This window comes from Camarhynchus parvulus, chromosome 4, assembly GCF_901933205.1.
Source record: "Camarhynchus parvulus chromosome 4, STF_HiC, whole genome shotgun sequence".
NCBI lineage: Eukaryota > Metazoa > Chordata > Aves > Passeriformes > Thraupidae > Camarhynchus > Camarhynchus parvulus.
In genome coordinates this window covers 6,805,613-6,821,559 of record NC_044574.1, presented here as the reverse complement: position 1 = coordinate 6,821,559, position 15,947 = coordinate 6,805,613, and positions in this window count along the sequence as shown.

The window sequence follows — 15,947 nt, the reverse complement described above, 5'->3', positions numbered from 1 at the left end:
CATGCCTGCATCGTCTTGAAAACACCACACTCTATTATTACAATTGCAGATTTACTCAAAGAATCTCATACAGACAAATTTTTCAGGTTACTTTTGCAAACACTGACTTAGAGATAAAATATAATGCTTCAATCACTGTAGTTTGTTTGCAAGTACATTAGACAGAGCAGTACATCTGCATAGAGATACTGGACATTAGAAAGCACACAGATAACCACACAAGCACACAGATTCGTGTATATGAGATATCTGTGTGTACATATATGCATACACACACAAAAAAATGCAGATATTCATACATATATATGCATATACATGTATATATAAGAAGAATTTAAGTAAGTAGTAATACCACCTACCTAAATGTGAACAGAAATTGTTGTTAATAAAATACTTGCATGAGTTGTACGGGGACCTTCTAAATGTCTGTGCTTCCTGGGGAGACTAAATGACCTCTTTTTTACAGATACCAAGATCAAAGCTCTTGGTTTAGATACTCCAGCTGTCCCTCTCTTTGGCATTTGACATGCTACCCAGTCCATTTAAAATCAGGGGGCATGTAAACATTTTAACCCTTGGCAGCAGTATCTGAGAAAGATGCTGGCAATAAATGGTCGTAACTGCCTGGGCCAAATCACATTTGGTGTCCTCCCTTTGAAGTCCATGCAGGCACTGTACCCTATGGTTTTGACAAAGAGCCAAGTCCAAAAAAAGGATGTAGGCTCTGAAGCTGTCCGGATGTGGACTTTGGGATCCAGAGTGGCTCCGTGCTGCTGAACAGTTGCCTCCAAGCTCACTGCAGGACTCCCTGCCTGACCTTGGAGGCTTTTTGCCTTGGCTCTGCTCTGGTGCATTCCCTGCATTGCCCCAGAACTCAAATCCCAATGTTTTTGTACAAGCAGAGGGGCACCTTCATCGCTCGTGAAGCTGCCTTTGGTGGGTGTACACGGGGGTAACACATGCTGATAGGATTAGACCCTGCTCTGAATTTAGTCACAGCTATTTATTTTTTTTTTTTAACCGTTGCCACAGGAGGGTGCCATTTTTCTGTTTAAGCTCCAGTTGAGCCACGGGGTTCAAATAATCTGGATCCATTATGCCCCAGGAGAGCAGGAGATGATGGATGTGAGCCCAGGACAGGTGTCCTTGCATGCCCACACCCTTCCTACCAAAGCCAAGTCAGGTCCATGGAGATGGATAAACAAACAGCATCAAGAAGATCCTATGGGTAAAAGTGTTACTTCTGGTCCTCACCAACAGGTTGTTTTCTGTCATATTTTTAGAAAAGAGAAAATGGAAAACCAAGGCCCTTCTCTTCTGCAGCCATGCTTTGAAAGAGTCTTTTTTTTTTCTCTCTCTCTCTCTCTTTCCAGTCTTTGGAGAAACAGTGGGGAACCCCATCCTGATAGACTCCAGAAGGTACTTGGCTCCTGCACTAGGTACCCATGGTCTGGAGAAAGAATGAACTCCACACCCACATAAAGGATGAGCTCCACACCCAGATAAAGTGGGTCTCATGGACCTGTGTGTGGCCTGAATGCCATTCTCCCATGCTGAGAGTCCAGTTGCTTGACCTACCTTCATTTTGGGTTCAGGTACTTAAATTGTCCCTTGAAATGCCAAAGTGTTTAAAGTGCCCCAGGGCAGCTGTGCAGCAGCCAGCTGTGGTGCAGAGGCAGTGAGGCAGGCTGATGTGACACTGGTTATCAGAAGTTAGAGCAGACCTGGCACACAGATGCCCCATAAGGTGATGCAGAACTTGTTCAACACCGCATATTGCCATGGGGAAGAGAAGGAAGGCACTGAAGGCAGGGGTACATCCCTCCCAGAGACACCTTTGTGGTAAGGAGGGTGCTGAGAAGCCAGCCCTGATGGTTGCTGTCTGGCACTGGATTGGGGACCTGGATGAGACCACAGGAAATGGTCCTCAGGGGAAAACCTGAGAACTCATTTCCTTCTTGAAGAGCAGTTGATGTAGTCAACTGAAATGGCAGAAATAATGCCAGTGGCAGAGCCCCAGGATTTTCCCTTCTCTAACTACCAAACAGTTTCTTCTGCATCCACTCAGTTTCTCCAAACATCTCCAGATGTTCTCTCTCCTGAACATTTCAGTTTCAGGTCCATCCCCCTCCTTGCTCCTCCTGGTGCCATTTTCCTTGTGGACAGCCTCTTCCATGAAGGATTTGCTTCTGCAATGCCTGGACAGGAAACATCCCAGTTCATCTGTCCCTGCACTGCCCCCTTACCCCTCAGGTCCCTGTGGGAAGCAGTCAGGCATCCCCTAGGAGCATCCCTGTGCCTGAGATCTGATGTCTGTGAGCAAATCCCTGAATTCACAAGCAATCTCTGAATCTCAGAGCAAACAAGGCCAGCTGCTGTGTGCCCATGCTGCTCTCCTTCCAGTTCTTACTCTCAGGGATTAATCCAAGGTGGAAGCTGCTTCAGCTCGGGACATGGCTTCTCGTGACATGCTCACAACTGCTCATGCTCTGGTGGCTCCTCCATTATTAAGTACACAAAACTACACTCAGAAATGAATTAGCAATAATTAAGTCAAACTGACTGCAAGTGACTTACAGCACATTTGAGTATTTAAAGGCAGTGGCAGGCACTATGCACAGCAAATAAAGACATTCATGCCATTCTAAGTAGTGGAGAACACATTTGCATTCGACATCTATTGTCAGTAATCATGTGAGCATTTTATAACAACAGAGATATCAGCAAATGTGATCTAAGGGGGTCGTGAAAGGGGAAACTATAAAATAATGCTAAGCTCTGAAGTTTTTTCCCCAATTATTCTTTCTTACAGAACAGCAGCTATTAAAGTGTCTTGTTAAATATGTGGCCTTTAAATAAGCACCCACTTTCTCTGGGTTTAATATTAAAATTTCCTCTGGCTTAATATTCTTTTAAAGTTAGGTTTCTACAAAGAGGTAAAACAATCTAACTACACTGTTTCAGAGTTTAAACAAATACACTTGGAGCTGTAGTGGCAGGATTTGGTTATTATTAACTGATTGTAATTGTATCACTGCATTTATTTACACTTCCAGATGATGTTACAGAAAACCGTTGGGGAAGGATTTCCTAATAGCGCAAGCATAGATGGAAATATTGAAAGAAACAATGTCCAGAATTTCTATAATTAATACAGAGTTGACTGTAGGGGTTTGTAGTCAAGGAACTGAAGAAATCAATGTAATGCCTTGAATATTGGTGCTGTTTGAGAATTCACTACCACACCAGAAAGGCTGAAACCTGGATTCCAAGCGTACCAATCCTGCACTCCCTATCAGTTGCTGATATGGATCACTGGTCACATCTGTAATTGACTGATTACACAAAAGCTCTTTGCAAAATCAAGACTAAGCCTCTACAAAGTAGGAGCTGCAGTTCCTAGTGACTGGCTCCAACCAAAGCTTCAAAGTTCATGTAGAGTCACCAAAATTGAATTTGCAGCCTGAAAAGCAAAACTTGGGGGATTTGTCCTGTGCATTTATAGAGTCTGAAGGAATAATAAATAGGACCAGAACAGTCAGATGAAACATTAATAGCCAGGGTGTAAATTGAGCAGCAGTGTTTAAAAATATATTTTTTGTCTGGCTTCAAGTAAAAAAAGGATTTAGATGAGAATTTATGTTAAGTTTGGAAGACCAGCTTTTGATTTCCTGATAACAAAATTCAGATGAACTTCAGAAAAAATAATAGCATGAAGTAGCATGCCTCTGGAATATGATTTCAGTGATGGGACTGTAAGCTTGTTTGCCTTTTACTTCTTTCAAAAATAATTAAATTAACTGGTGCTGTACCTCCTTGCACCATAATCTCAAATTTAATTCTGCACACGGCCTTGAGAAATCTTTTCATCTGTTGCCTTGAAAACAGGAAGAAAAGTAGAGGCAGAAAAAGGGAAGCGTAATCAAAATTCCTGATAGTAACTGAGGATCTGAATATCAAACTCTTCATTGTCACAATTATTTAGAAACAAGTCATCTCACTTCCAGTATGTGCTATGATCTCACCTGGCAAAGGGTGGAATATCAGATCAGGATAACAGAATGTATGTAATAAATTAGAATGTATGTAATAAATTAGAATGTATGTAATAAATTAGTCACATCAAGCACAATAAGATTTTGTGTTCCATTTATGCAGCACCACACTTACTATTTCAAGAGAGCTAAGGTATGTTGGAAAAGACCCTCAGAGTTTTCATGGATATTTCAGCAGACCAAGAAAAGAAGCCATCATAACACTGCATCCTAATAAATTCTACCAAACCAATGGGTTTCTCCTTCTTCTCCCTCTCCTTCTCCTTCTCCTTCTCCTTCTCCTTCTCCTTCTCCTTCTCCTTCTCCTTCTCCTTCTCCTTCTCCTCCTTTTTAAATTCAGAGAGAAGATAAATGAGTTGAAGTAACAAGGAATAAAATTACCTTCCTGTAAATCTTTGATGATTTCTAGTTTAAGGAAAAGGACAAATGTAATTTGGGACAGCAGATTTGTATTAAAACTTGACCCTTTACAATTGGAATGTCCACAATGGGTGGCAGCTGAAAGATCTGTTTTATAACCCCAACACTTCTTTAACAGCCTTGCATGCAATAATTTCTGCATTCAATTTCCTGTACACGTGTACAACAGCTTGCCCAAGGGAATTGGGCTCCCCTACAATCCTTCTTCTTTTCCTGAGCATTTGCAATTTCTGGTTACTGGAGGATAAAAATGGAAGAAAAAAAAATCCCTTAAAAAAACCCTCACTGTAACACTTACTGTATTTATGAAGCAATGAACAAGTTTGCATTTCTTGCTTCCAGGGAAATGGAAAAGATCACAGCAAGATCCCACCAGGCTGTTCCACAACTCCAATGGCTGGAGGACAAGCCCTCCTTTTGTGAGAGCAAAGCTCTCCCTTAAAAAAGTGTATTTCCCTTTCATCTCTTCCAGCTGAGAGTGGAAGAGGAAGGGAAAAAAACAAGAGTTAAACTCAGCCTTGCACCTACTGGGGATCGTCCTGAGCCAGCTTTGACAAAAAATGGTGAAGATGTCATTTGGTTTTAATGTTTATCTTCTTCACAGTAGTACTGGTCTGTCATGGCACACACTGTAAAACTTAGAATTTATTATTTGGCATGGGAAATCATAAGGAAATCCTTTACTTAACAATGGAAAGTGTTTTCAGCCCATTTAATAACTGACACTTCCTTGTCTATTGTTGCTGGGTTTGATGTGGGAACTGCTGGAGGGAATCAGTAGCCCTGCCTTTGCCCAGAGGACTGACCAGACAACTGATAAATCTCCACTGGCTGGGTAGTTCTTCAGAGCTTAAAAATAAATCCTCTACTGAACTAAATAAGGAAATTTTATGCACTTGGTTATCTCTGTTAACTAAAGCTCCAGGCTTTTGGAGCTGGCTTTTGGCAGACAAGGAGCCTTAGTGCTTTCAGGAAAACCATTTATGCCCTGCTCTAGGCAGGAGCCTCAGCCTCACCAGGGCTTTGAAGGGACATGTCATTCAGGGCTCGTGGGCTTGAGGTCATCTCGCTTGGATGATAGTGCTCCCACCCAGGCACTGCCAGCAGATGGGATGGGAGTCACTCATGGATGGAGGTCATCTATATTTAAAGTCTGTGTGTGCATATAGCTCCCTATCTATGTGTATGAAACCCATAACATTTAACAGCTCCTCAGCCTGAAGTGTAATACAGGTGTTAAAGCTTTGAGCTAATACTGGACCCATTTTTGGGTCTGTTATAGGCATCACCTCTGCTTTTGGAGCAGTCACATTCTCCCGGAGCAACTTAAGGACCCTTTGCCCTCTTTGGAATGAGGATGGTCTCCTGGATGGGTTAGCATTGCACTGCAAGGGACTTGCAGGTGCAATTGTGGCATAGATGGTGGTGATAACTCCAGAAAATTAAACCCACTTTTTTTTTTAATTTTTCTTCCTATTCTTTCAACAGACAATAGCCACCTTAAGAATCATTTGACCAGGAAATGCTGCTCACAGCACCCAAATACAATAAGAAGTCCAACAAAGCAGTCAAGATATTAATCCATTTTCTAATTCATTTAAAAAAACCTTGAAGTCGTGTGGCAAAATAAACTCCCATCTGGATAATTTTTGTTGACACAATAGTGTACACTGTGTAGAGAAGCTGCCTTCTTTGATTTGTTTCATCCTGCAGCAAGGTAAATGGTTCTTAGCTCTCCAGCTGCATTATCAGGGAGGGCATTAGCATGGCTGCTGTGCCATTTATCTCCTGTGCCTCCTGACACGTCCCTTGTCCTACTGTCACAACAGATATTTCTGCAGCTGGAGACACTCTGCAGTGAGCACAGCAGCCCAGAGCAGGTACCTCTACTGCAAGAGGGGAGTGGGAGGCCTTGCACATCCTGAAAATATAAAAGGCTGTTTCTCCTTTACCTCCTGAGAAAGGAAGAGCACATTGACAGCACCCATTATATCACAGACACTGCTTGTGCACCCAGGAAGGGCACTGCTCAAACACTCCTCATCAGTCTGAGCCAGAAGATCAGGAGCAGTACTAGGCGTGACTTTTTAAAATTATTTTTTTCAGCATTTTGGCAGCTGTAAAGCCACATAAGCCTTCTAGCTGGCCAGTCACAAACTGATTGAGAGTGGAAAGGACCTCACTAGATCATCTTGTCTGAATTCCTTGCTTGAGAAGCAGCACTTAGAGGTGGTTGATCAGGATTGTGTCCAGACAACTTTTGAGTATCTCCAAGGTTGGAGACACCACAATGTCCCTGGGCAACATGTGCCAGTCACCCTCACAGTAAAAAAGTGTCTCCTGATGTTGAGAGGAACCCTCCTGTGTTTCAGTTTGTGCCTGATGCCTCTCGCTTCTTTACCACCAAAAGAATCCCATCTGTCTTTGCACCCTCTCTTCAGTTATTTATTGATGTATTGATAAGAACTCCCAACCTTCTCTTCTTTAGGCTGAAGAGTCCCATCTCTCTCAGCCTTCCCTCAGGAGAGATGCTCCAGCCCCTCCAGGCTTTTCATTGCCCTTTGTTTGATTACCTCCAGTATGTCCATGTCTCTCTTTCACTGAGGAGCCCAGAACTGGGCCCAGTTTTCCATGTGTGACCTCCCCAGTGCTGAGCAGAGGAAAAGACCTTTAAGAACCAGATGGTCCTTTCTTCCCTTTCTTTATGCAGGCTTTCATTTGGTGCACTGCAATAATAGAAAGGCTCTAGAGTGCCAAAAACTTCTCTGTCCATAACACTTGCAAGTTGTCAGTCCTCTTGCTATGAGCTTGTTTTTCTTGTCAAGGACAGCACTGACCACTTGTGCTGGCTAAAGAACTGCAGCACTTGGTGCCAGAGGCAAACCTGCAACTGGATTAGTTACAGCTGTTGAGCCTTAACACCAAAAATCTCCCTTTGCAGAGGCTCTGGAATGCAGCACACATCCCTCCACTCTGCCCTATCACACCATCACACAGGTCTGCATTTCCATGGTGATATCCATTCAGTCAGTGTCAGCCCTCTGTGTTATTGGGCTCAGCATCACCAGACCCCTCCCAAGCCCTTACAGCAGGGTCAGAATCCAAGCTTGGACAAGATGGATTCTTTTTTCAATTTTTTTTGCTATCCAAAACATGTTAATTGAAAGCTACATTCAACAGGCACATTTCCCAGGATGGATGTGCAGGTAGTGCAGGAGCAGAGCTGGCTGCTCTCTCCATGTCACCTGGAGCCACCAGAGCACAGAGGCTGCAATTCCATGAGAATCCATGAGAATCCAACTGCTGTCTCTACAGTTCTCACAACTTAAAGTGCACAGATTTGCCATACAACCCTATAGATAGAAGATGTCAAGGTCTCAACCACCAATTTTATGTCCCCAGCCAGGCACTGTAGCACTGAGAGAGACTGGGCACATATTTACAGGTAGGTTACAGGTAGATTAAAAAAAAAAAGGCAAAACCCCCACCCTATCTTGATAAAATTCTTTATTTCTGACTTTAAAAACCAGTATCCTGAGCACTATGAATATATTCAGCAGACTAGGTCCTGCTTAGGAAAGCAGCAAGAATTAAAATGCCTGAGTAAGTGACAGGCACTAAGCATCCTTTTGCTCCTAGGCCTCAAATGCTGCTGTTACAGGGGACTGACAGCAGACTTATTCTGGGAAACTATTTCTTTAGTTATTCTGAAGTGTTACATTTTGTTCTGGTTGTGGATGTATCAGTGAAATCAGAAGGGACAGCCTGCCTTTTCCACCATAAATTAAACCCTAATGTCCTTTATAAAGCAGTAGGGAGGGATGATGCAGGTTTAGCACAGTTGGGTTTATTTCACATTCCTTCTCAAACTCTTTATGTATTTATGAGCAAATCATCCTATTAGTATGAGACTTTATTGCCTAAAATATAAAAATACTTCCTGTCTCTGCAATCCTTTGTGTCTCTTGTCTGTTCAGCTTGTAAATTTTCTCTGTGTAAATGCAGGGTGTAGTACCATTACCAAGACTCCCATATTAGATGGCAATTTGAGCACTACTGCAACAATAATGTAGCCAGCTCACATTAAATCACTGTATATTTGGTGTGGAAATGACAGTTTCAGTGGGAATTAGGAGAGAAATTTATCCAAGAGTCTTTAGCAGTGGTTTAGACATGAATGCCCTTTTTATGTAAAGCGATAGTTGGAAGGATTAAGATTGGGAGGTTAATCTTTCCTAACGGCCAACTCATTGTTTTCTCATGATTCCAAAATTCTTTGGTGAGAGACACGGTCTGCACAGCTCACCATTAGCAATTTTGGAATGGAAAGCTAACCGCAAAACAGTCAGAGCTGGATGTCTTGCAAAACTCACTCAAATACTGATTTCCTTCTGAGTCTTTTCTTCTAAAGATGCCAGACACATTCCTATCCATGTCCAACAGCTCTGTTTTCTGAGGCAGGAAAGCTTACACACACACACACATCTCTGAACAGAGACACTCACACACTCAGAAGAGGCAACTCAAAGCCCCTGCCAAAGAACACGTATGCTGGAAAATATATTGATTAAATAACTTGTTTTCTTATCACAGGCTAAGAATGCTCCTCCTTTGCGAGAAAGGCTTCTGCTCATAGGGGAGGCTAACATCAAAGTTAATATTGATTAATGAGAAATTTTAATGATTTTTCTTTTTCTCCTTTGGTTTCTGAAATGGGAGGTCATTCCAACAAACATTTGGGAAAGAAGGCAATTGTGCTGCTAGGCCCTCCCAGAAGGAGAAATACTTTCTGTCAGAGAACTGGTAGAAAGCAAAGAGGAAAGATGCCGTGAACACTTTTTGACTTAAATCCCAATGTCTGGAATTTAAAATGAAATCTCTTGGTGTTCTGCTCATACATACTCAGCTCAAATCTGCTTCCAAACCCCGTTTTAAAATATTGTTGTTAAATCCAGCTGTGGAACAAGTTAACAAAACATTTTTATTTCCAGCATATTTCTCCTTGGTCCTTCTGAAACAAGACTGAGGTTTAATTTTGTGTCCGTCAGATACCCTGTACATCTATATTTCCTCTGGGACACTTTAGTTGTGGTCTTGCCATTGGGTAGTTTCATGGCTGGGAACTTAGGGGACCCTGGTCCAGCCAGAATAAACCTTCTGTCATGAAGATCCAAGCACTTATAGTCAAATATGGAGAAGTCTGTGTTTTTTAGGGGGTAAATCTCCCATATATTGGCTCTGATGACTTCAGGACATTTTGTGTGTATGTGACCCAGCATAGCAGAGGCTGTTCCCGCTTTCACATGATCAGCTCAAACCAAACATTGAGGGGCAGGGTCTACCAAACAGCCTTGCTTTAGGCAAAATCTGCCCCAAAAAATCTTCTATCTGGTGATATCTGTGGGGTACAGCACATAAATGCACCAGGGAAGGGCGGTCTTGGAAAACTGCCAGGCTACAGATCTGTGGGATGACATTTCTCAGTCATGCTCCAAATTCTCATATTCTTCCATCCTGTTAGAAGTGAAAGTTCTGTTACTTGGAAATGATTAGTTAGGCTTCCAGATTCTAAACAATTTTAAAAGGGCTATCTTGTGTTATTTATGGCACAGCTGCAATTAGAAGTAAATGGCTATAAAAGTGTCATTGTTGGTATCTGGTTCAGGAGCAGCTTTCTTCTCTCTGTTTTTTTTTCCTTCTCTGTGTTGTTGGGGAGTTTCAGCCTTGCAAGCTCAGCTGGGGAGCTGAGATTTAAATGGGGTAATTTCTGGCTCAATAACCATTAGCAGTACTGAACTTTCCACCAGATAGAATCCTCCATCTAGACACAGATTTATATTGGTGGGATCAGAGCCTCCAGCATATAAATTCTTTCGAGGCCAGTACTGCCTATATTTATGTTTTTAAAGTATCTCACTAAAAGGGGCCTTGGAGCCACATTATGTTGGAATTAAATGTTATTTTTAAATCAATGTGTTGCTGAATCTTTTATGCCATTTTGGCCAACCCTAGGCATTACTCTTGATAGAAAAACAACAATTTAATTTTACTGGTTAAATCATTCCTGACACCTTTCAATGAGGCAGTGACCAGAGACAGAGAAAATACAGCAATGAATAGTATTTGAAACTTCAACTAGGAAGCCCAAATTAGGAGGAATGGAGTTTGTGCCATACAAATTTGGTTACTGCAAGTTTGGGACTGAACTGTATCATTATATTTTATAGTACTATAAAATGAAAAACTGTTTCTAATGAATCCAGTCATAGCTGTCCCTTTTGGCTTGCCCAGTCCGAGCATGCTGTGCACAGGATATAATTAGCTTGATGCATAAACTAGTGAAATAAATGACCTTTTAATGAAGCTCAGGGTGTGCAAAGAAAAGAGTAGCCAAAGCAAAAAAAACAAAAACAAAAACAAAAACAAAAAAGCCATAGAACAGGAAGTCAAATAAATTTTCTTCTTGCAAATGGCTTTTTGGCACTTTTTTTCCCCCTCATTTTGTCTCTGGATGTTTCTTTTTTATTCCTCTCCTTTTTCCTTGATTGTTCATCTCTTTCAGGAAGGCAAACATGCTGCAGGCACAAACTTCCCTGGTGGGGTGAACTTTCCATCGTGTCCCAAATGGCTGCCATTTCCTATGTTCCCTCAAAAGAAACAACCTTGCCAGCTCTCCCTGGCCCGCTGGCTTGTACCCTGGACTGCTTGGAGAGGGTGCCTGTTGGCCAAGTGGGCTCCAGGCTGAGCAGGCTGAGCCTCAAGATGGGAGTCGGGACCTCTGAGCTGTCCCCTCTTCACTGTGCAGCAATGTCATTCCATTTCCTGCCTTCCTTTTACCTTGGAAGAGAAAAAAACTCCTCCAGATCCTGCTGACTTCTGATTCTGGCTCTTTCTCTCCAAGAAAGTGCAAGTTCAGTCCTGAACTCCACACAATCCATTTCCTCAGGAACTGTAATTTCAAGGACTTGTCTGGCTTTAAGTGACTTCAGTTCTTAAGTGCATATAATTTGTAAAAAGCACAAGTCTCATGCTGACTGTACACATCCTGTGGCTGTTGCTATTGAAAGGCCTTTCTCCTTCCACAATGTACTGAAAAAGGAAATTAATCACAAAACACCAGTCTCCATGAGCTGGGCAGAGTGCAGGTGTCTCCTTATCTTTGCTCAAAGAAGCTTTTGGCTCTGAACCGTGGATCATTTGAGCTCGTGGCATCTTTTCCACTGCCTCCAGCAGCACTGAGTTTGGCCTTTGGACATTTATGATGTTACATGGAACCCAGGATTCTTCCTGGGTGAGCCAGGAGAAGGGTCCCCTCCAACCCACAGGGTCACGGGGTCTGATTCTCACTTAGTCAAACACACAAAACAACAGCATCAAAAGCTCATAAAAGAGACAAAGGCTGGAGGTTAAAAGAACTGTCTGCCTGTTTCACAGAAATCCAAAAACAGTTGTGCAATTGCAAACACATTAAAGTGTGAGTCAGCCCAGCATTTGGAGGGAAAACAAATCCCATGGTGGACAGATACAGTGAGTAGATGGATCACACGGCCCACTGCCAACCTGTATTGCTGCTGGTTTAGGTCTCTTCTATTATATCATTTGTAAAACCACCTATTCAAACCAGCTCTTGTGCCATGAAGTGGGCTGTAACCTCCCTGTATGTTGGGGTTTTGCCCCAGACCACATTACTCCTACTGCTACACCCACAGTTTTTTACTTTTCTATGACTCAGCTCCTGTTTTTATTAACACTGCCTACTTTTCCTCTTTTAAGGTTCCTCTTCCTCCCTGCTCACACCTCCTCAATTCCAATGTTTGCAGTTGCTCTCATTACTTTCCCACCAGCTGGTATCCTTCTGACCGGTCAAACAAAACCTTTAGGAGCTCTGTTGCTTTCTTCTCACACAGTCCCACACTCCATGTTTCTTTGACTCTGTGCCAGTATCTGTACTCCATTATTTTTGTCATTAACTGGTCTAATTTATGTTCACATTTGTGCTAGGTTTTTCCCCAGTTCAATCACTACCCCCACCCAGCCAGTCTGATGAACTCCTCCTTTGTTTTTCTAAGGAGCATCTTTGTTAAATGCTTTTTGCCTTGACATGTTTTTGGAAAATTCATCCTGATAGAAGCTCAGCTGCTAAAGACATGCTTTCTTCACTGGAAAAGTGAAGGTGAGTCAAGGCATTGATGAAAGATTGCTTTAAAGACAGAATTTGACCATTCACCCTCTACTAACAGGTGAAGGCAGCATCCCCTGCCTCACCTTGTTACATGCAGCTTGTGGCAACATTTACAGTATGTGGGAGAAATACAATTTCAGCTTGAGAATTTTACACACTGCAGTTATGAACTGTGAAACTATGGCAGGCTTCCACCCAGAAACAGCTGGACGTGCCTGTGGATGAAGCAAGCCCTGTATTTTACATTTATACTTGTCTTATCTACCATAAGGTAAAGAATTCTGGAAAATGAATCAGTCACTGCATTAATACACAAAAGCCTGCTGCTATCCTCACAAAAAGTGTCATAGAAAGTCATGAAATTATCACACATATCCCATGATACATTTGCATGCAGATTTTCAAACCCAGCTTGGCATGTTTTCTTGGAAAATGTGAGGTTTCAGGTGAACGAGCCATTTAGTTGTTAAAATATTGCCTTTTTGCAGAGCAGGATTAAATGTGTCTTGGATGCCAATCAGCTCACTCAGTGAAGAGAAAGAGCAGACCAAGCTCTTGGAGTGTTAAAAAACTCCTTAGCTGCTATCCACCTTCCTGCTTTCCTTAAGCAGCCAGCCTGATGGGGAGCTGCCTTTTCTCTCCTTGCAAAGACACTTGGACATGTGCAGTGAATGGCTTGAGCAAAGCAGCTTGCAGCAGAAGCCTGTGGCTTCTTCCCTGGGAGCAGGACTAAACTCACTGGAGACAGAAATGAAAAATGAAAGATTAATATTTTGGCTCCAAAGTCTTTCTGGCAGACTTGAGATTGTCTTTGGATGTGTCAAGAAAAGTTTTCGGGACAAACCCCAGAGCCAAGCATTTCTGAGAGGTTTTTGGGAAACTCAGCTGTGCAGTGTCCAGCTTGAGAAAGAGGGATCTGATAGTTCACCTTGTGAGAATTCAGGTCCCTTTGCAGGGATGGAAGGAGTTAACTCAGTACCCCACTTCCTACACATAAGAGGAATGAGCAAATCCTCCTCAAAGTATTTCTCCCCAGCAAGATATCTCAGCAAGACAATTCTCATTCCAGCAGGAACGTCTGGCCCACGTTATCATTTGGATATTTTTGTGTTTCTGCTATTGAGCTCTAATTGCTTTCAGTGAAATCACTCCCAGTGGAAAATCAGTGAAAATTTTGTCACTTACTTCAGTTGCACTGAGATTTTTCACATGTGAGAGCTGAGCTGTCAGCCTGCCTCTTCAGAAAGGCCTGGGAAACCACTGACATGAGGACACACCGTGCTTGAACATGTGTTCATCAGTCAGACCTCAAAGCTGGCTTCATTCAGGGTAAAACTATTCAGCTTTCCCTGTGGGGAAAATGAGTTCCTCACTGAAATCTGTGGGGTAAATATAGTATAACAGAAGAGAAAGTCTGTCAAAAAATCAGCCTTTAAAGTGTATTCTGATTTTATAGACATTAGAGTGTGCCGAAGACAAAGACTCGGCAGCTTAGAAATGGCACTTTAAATGTGAAGGGGGATCTTGGTAGTATGGGACATAAAACTGAAAAAAAGCAAATTAAACATTGCCATGCAGTTAGGTACATAACTCAGCTGTGAATCCTCTGCTACTCTGTCTTCAAGGCTGATCTGCCTTTCCTCCAAACCTCTAACTTAGCTGTAGGTTGAAAACACACACCTGAAATGTAGGAGATCAAACCCAAGTTTTGAAAACAAAACTCCTCCAGCTCACCCTTCCTTTTGTCCACCAATCTGATGGATATTTGACTGTGTACAGAAAGTGATAGGAATTCAATAGGGTGTATCTCTTCAGTAACCTAAAGGTTATCTGACCTCACAAAGAAAGCATAAACTGATAGTCCAGCCTCAGATGAGCTGGAGGGGAGGTTCTGTGCAAGGACACATGTCTGTAGATGATCACAAAGGACCATGTCCCAGTTATCTGAATATCCCTTTGGTCCACATGTAGAAGTGGGAGAGGAATGGCTCTTTGGGAATCCCATGAGGCCCATGCATGTCTCCACGTATCTGAGCTCTGCCAGGTCTTGGCAGGTTTGTTTAGACTTTCTAGAAGGAAACGAGGCACCTGCTGTGTCAGACGGCAGCTGAGAAGTTTGGAGCCTGTGTGCAGAATTCAGGCACCTCATCATCCAGACAATTTCCCAAGGCCTATCTGGAATTTAATTCCTTCATTTCCCTGAAATGCTGCTCTGAGCTCAGACTTGCAAAGAGGCAGAGCTCAGATTCAGATGGTAAAGCCTCAGGGAACTCTGCTGCACCAACACGTCTCCAGGTACTGTGGTCCAGAGGTGTCCAGCATCCAGATGTGCAAGATTCACACTTCTTCAAGCTAGCTGTGGTCTGCCCAGCACTGTGTGAGTTAATTACACTTTTTTTTCACTGGAAAACATTCTTTCCACTTGCTAATCAGGGCAGGGATAGCTGCATGTGTTGATTAAGGATAAACCTGTGATTAATTGATCCTTTGTGGATGGATCAGGGCAATAGCAACTCGGTTGTTGAAGGAACACACAAGCTTCAGACTCCAAGTTGGCTACCTCCCACTTCTACTACACCCTCGACACAGCCTGTGAGAGCCTTTTTTCACCTCCAGACTTTGGCAAAAGAGCAATGGAAAACAGAACATTTTCAGCATGTAGGAGTGTTTACTCTTGTCATGACACAATTTGGGATTTTCCGTTTGAGCTTGAAAAACAAACCCTAAACAGAATTTATTAGGAAAAATGTAGCTATGAGGTAAACTTGCATCAATGACCGCCAAGAGGTCAAAGAGACGACACATGACATTTTGGTTGAATATTCTGTGTGTTCCTAGAAGCAGTGTGAAAACTGTCTCACAAAGTATTTGCTGGAATATTATAGTGACTGGGGAATAGGGTGAGTTCAGAAAGTTCCTGAAAGCAAAGCCTTATTCTGCTCACTTATTACAGAGGCCTTTTCTTTATCCACCAATACTGAGCGCTCCACATGCCAAGGCTGGGGATTGCCAGGGGTTGCAGACACTGGCATGGCCAAGTTGCCAGCAGGAACCAGAGGATGCAGGACAGGCTGGTGTTGCAGACATCCCTGCTCCAGCCTGGGTGGAGAATAACTCTGATTTTTCCCATGCTGCTCCCAAATTAAGCAGTCATAATTCCTCCTGAAAGCAGCCCTAACCACCCTGCCAATGCAGGGTCATTTCTGGTGAAGGTGCTCTGTTCCCATGACTGGGGCAGAAATCCACTCAGCCAGCAAAAGGGGAAGCAAAACTTATGGTGATAGCTGAAT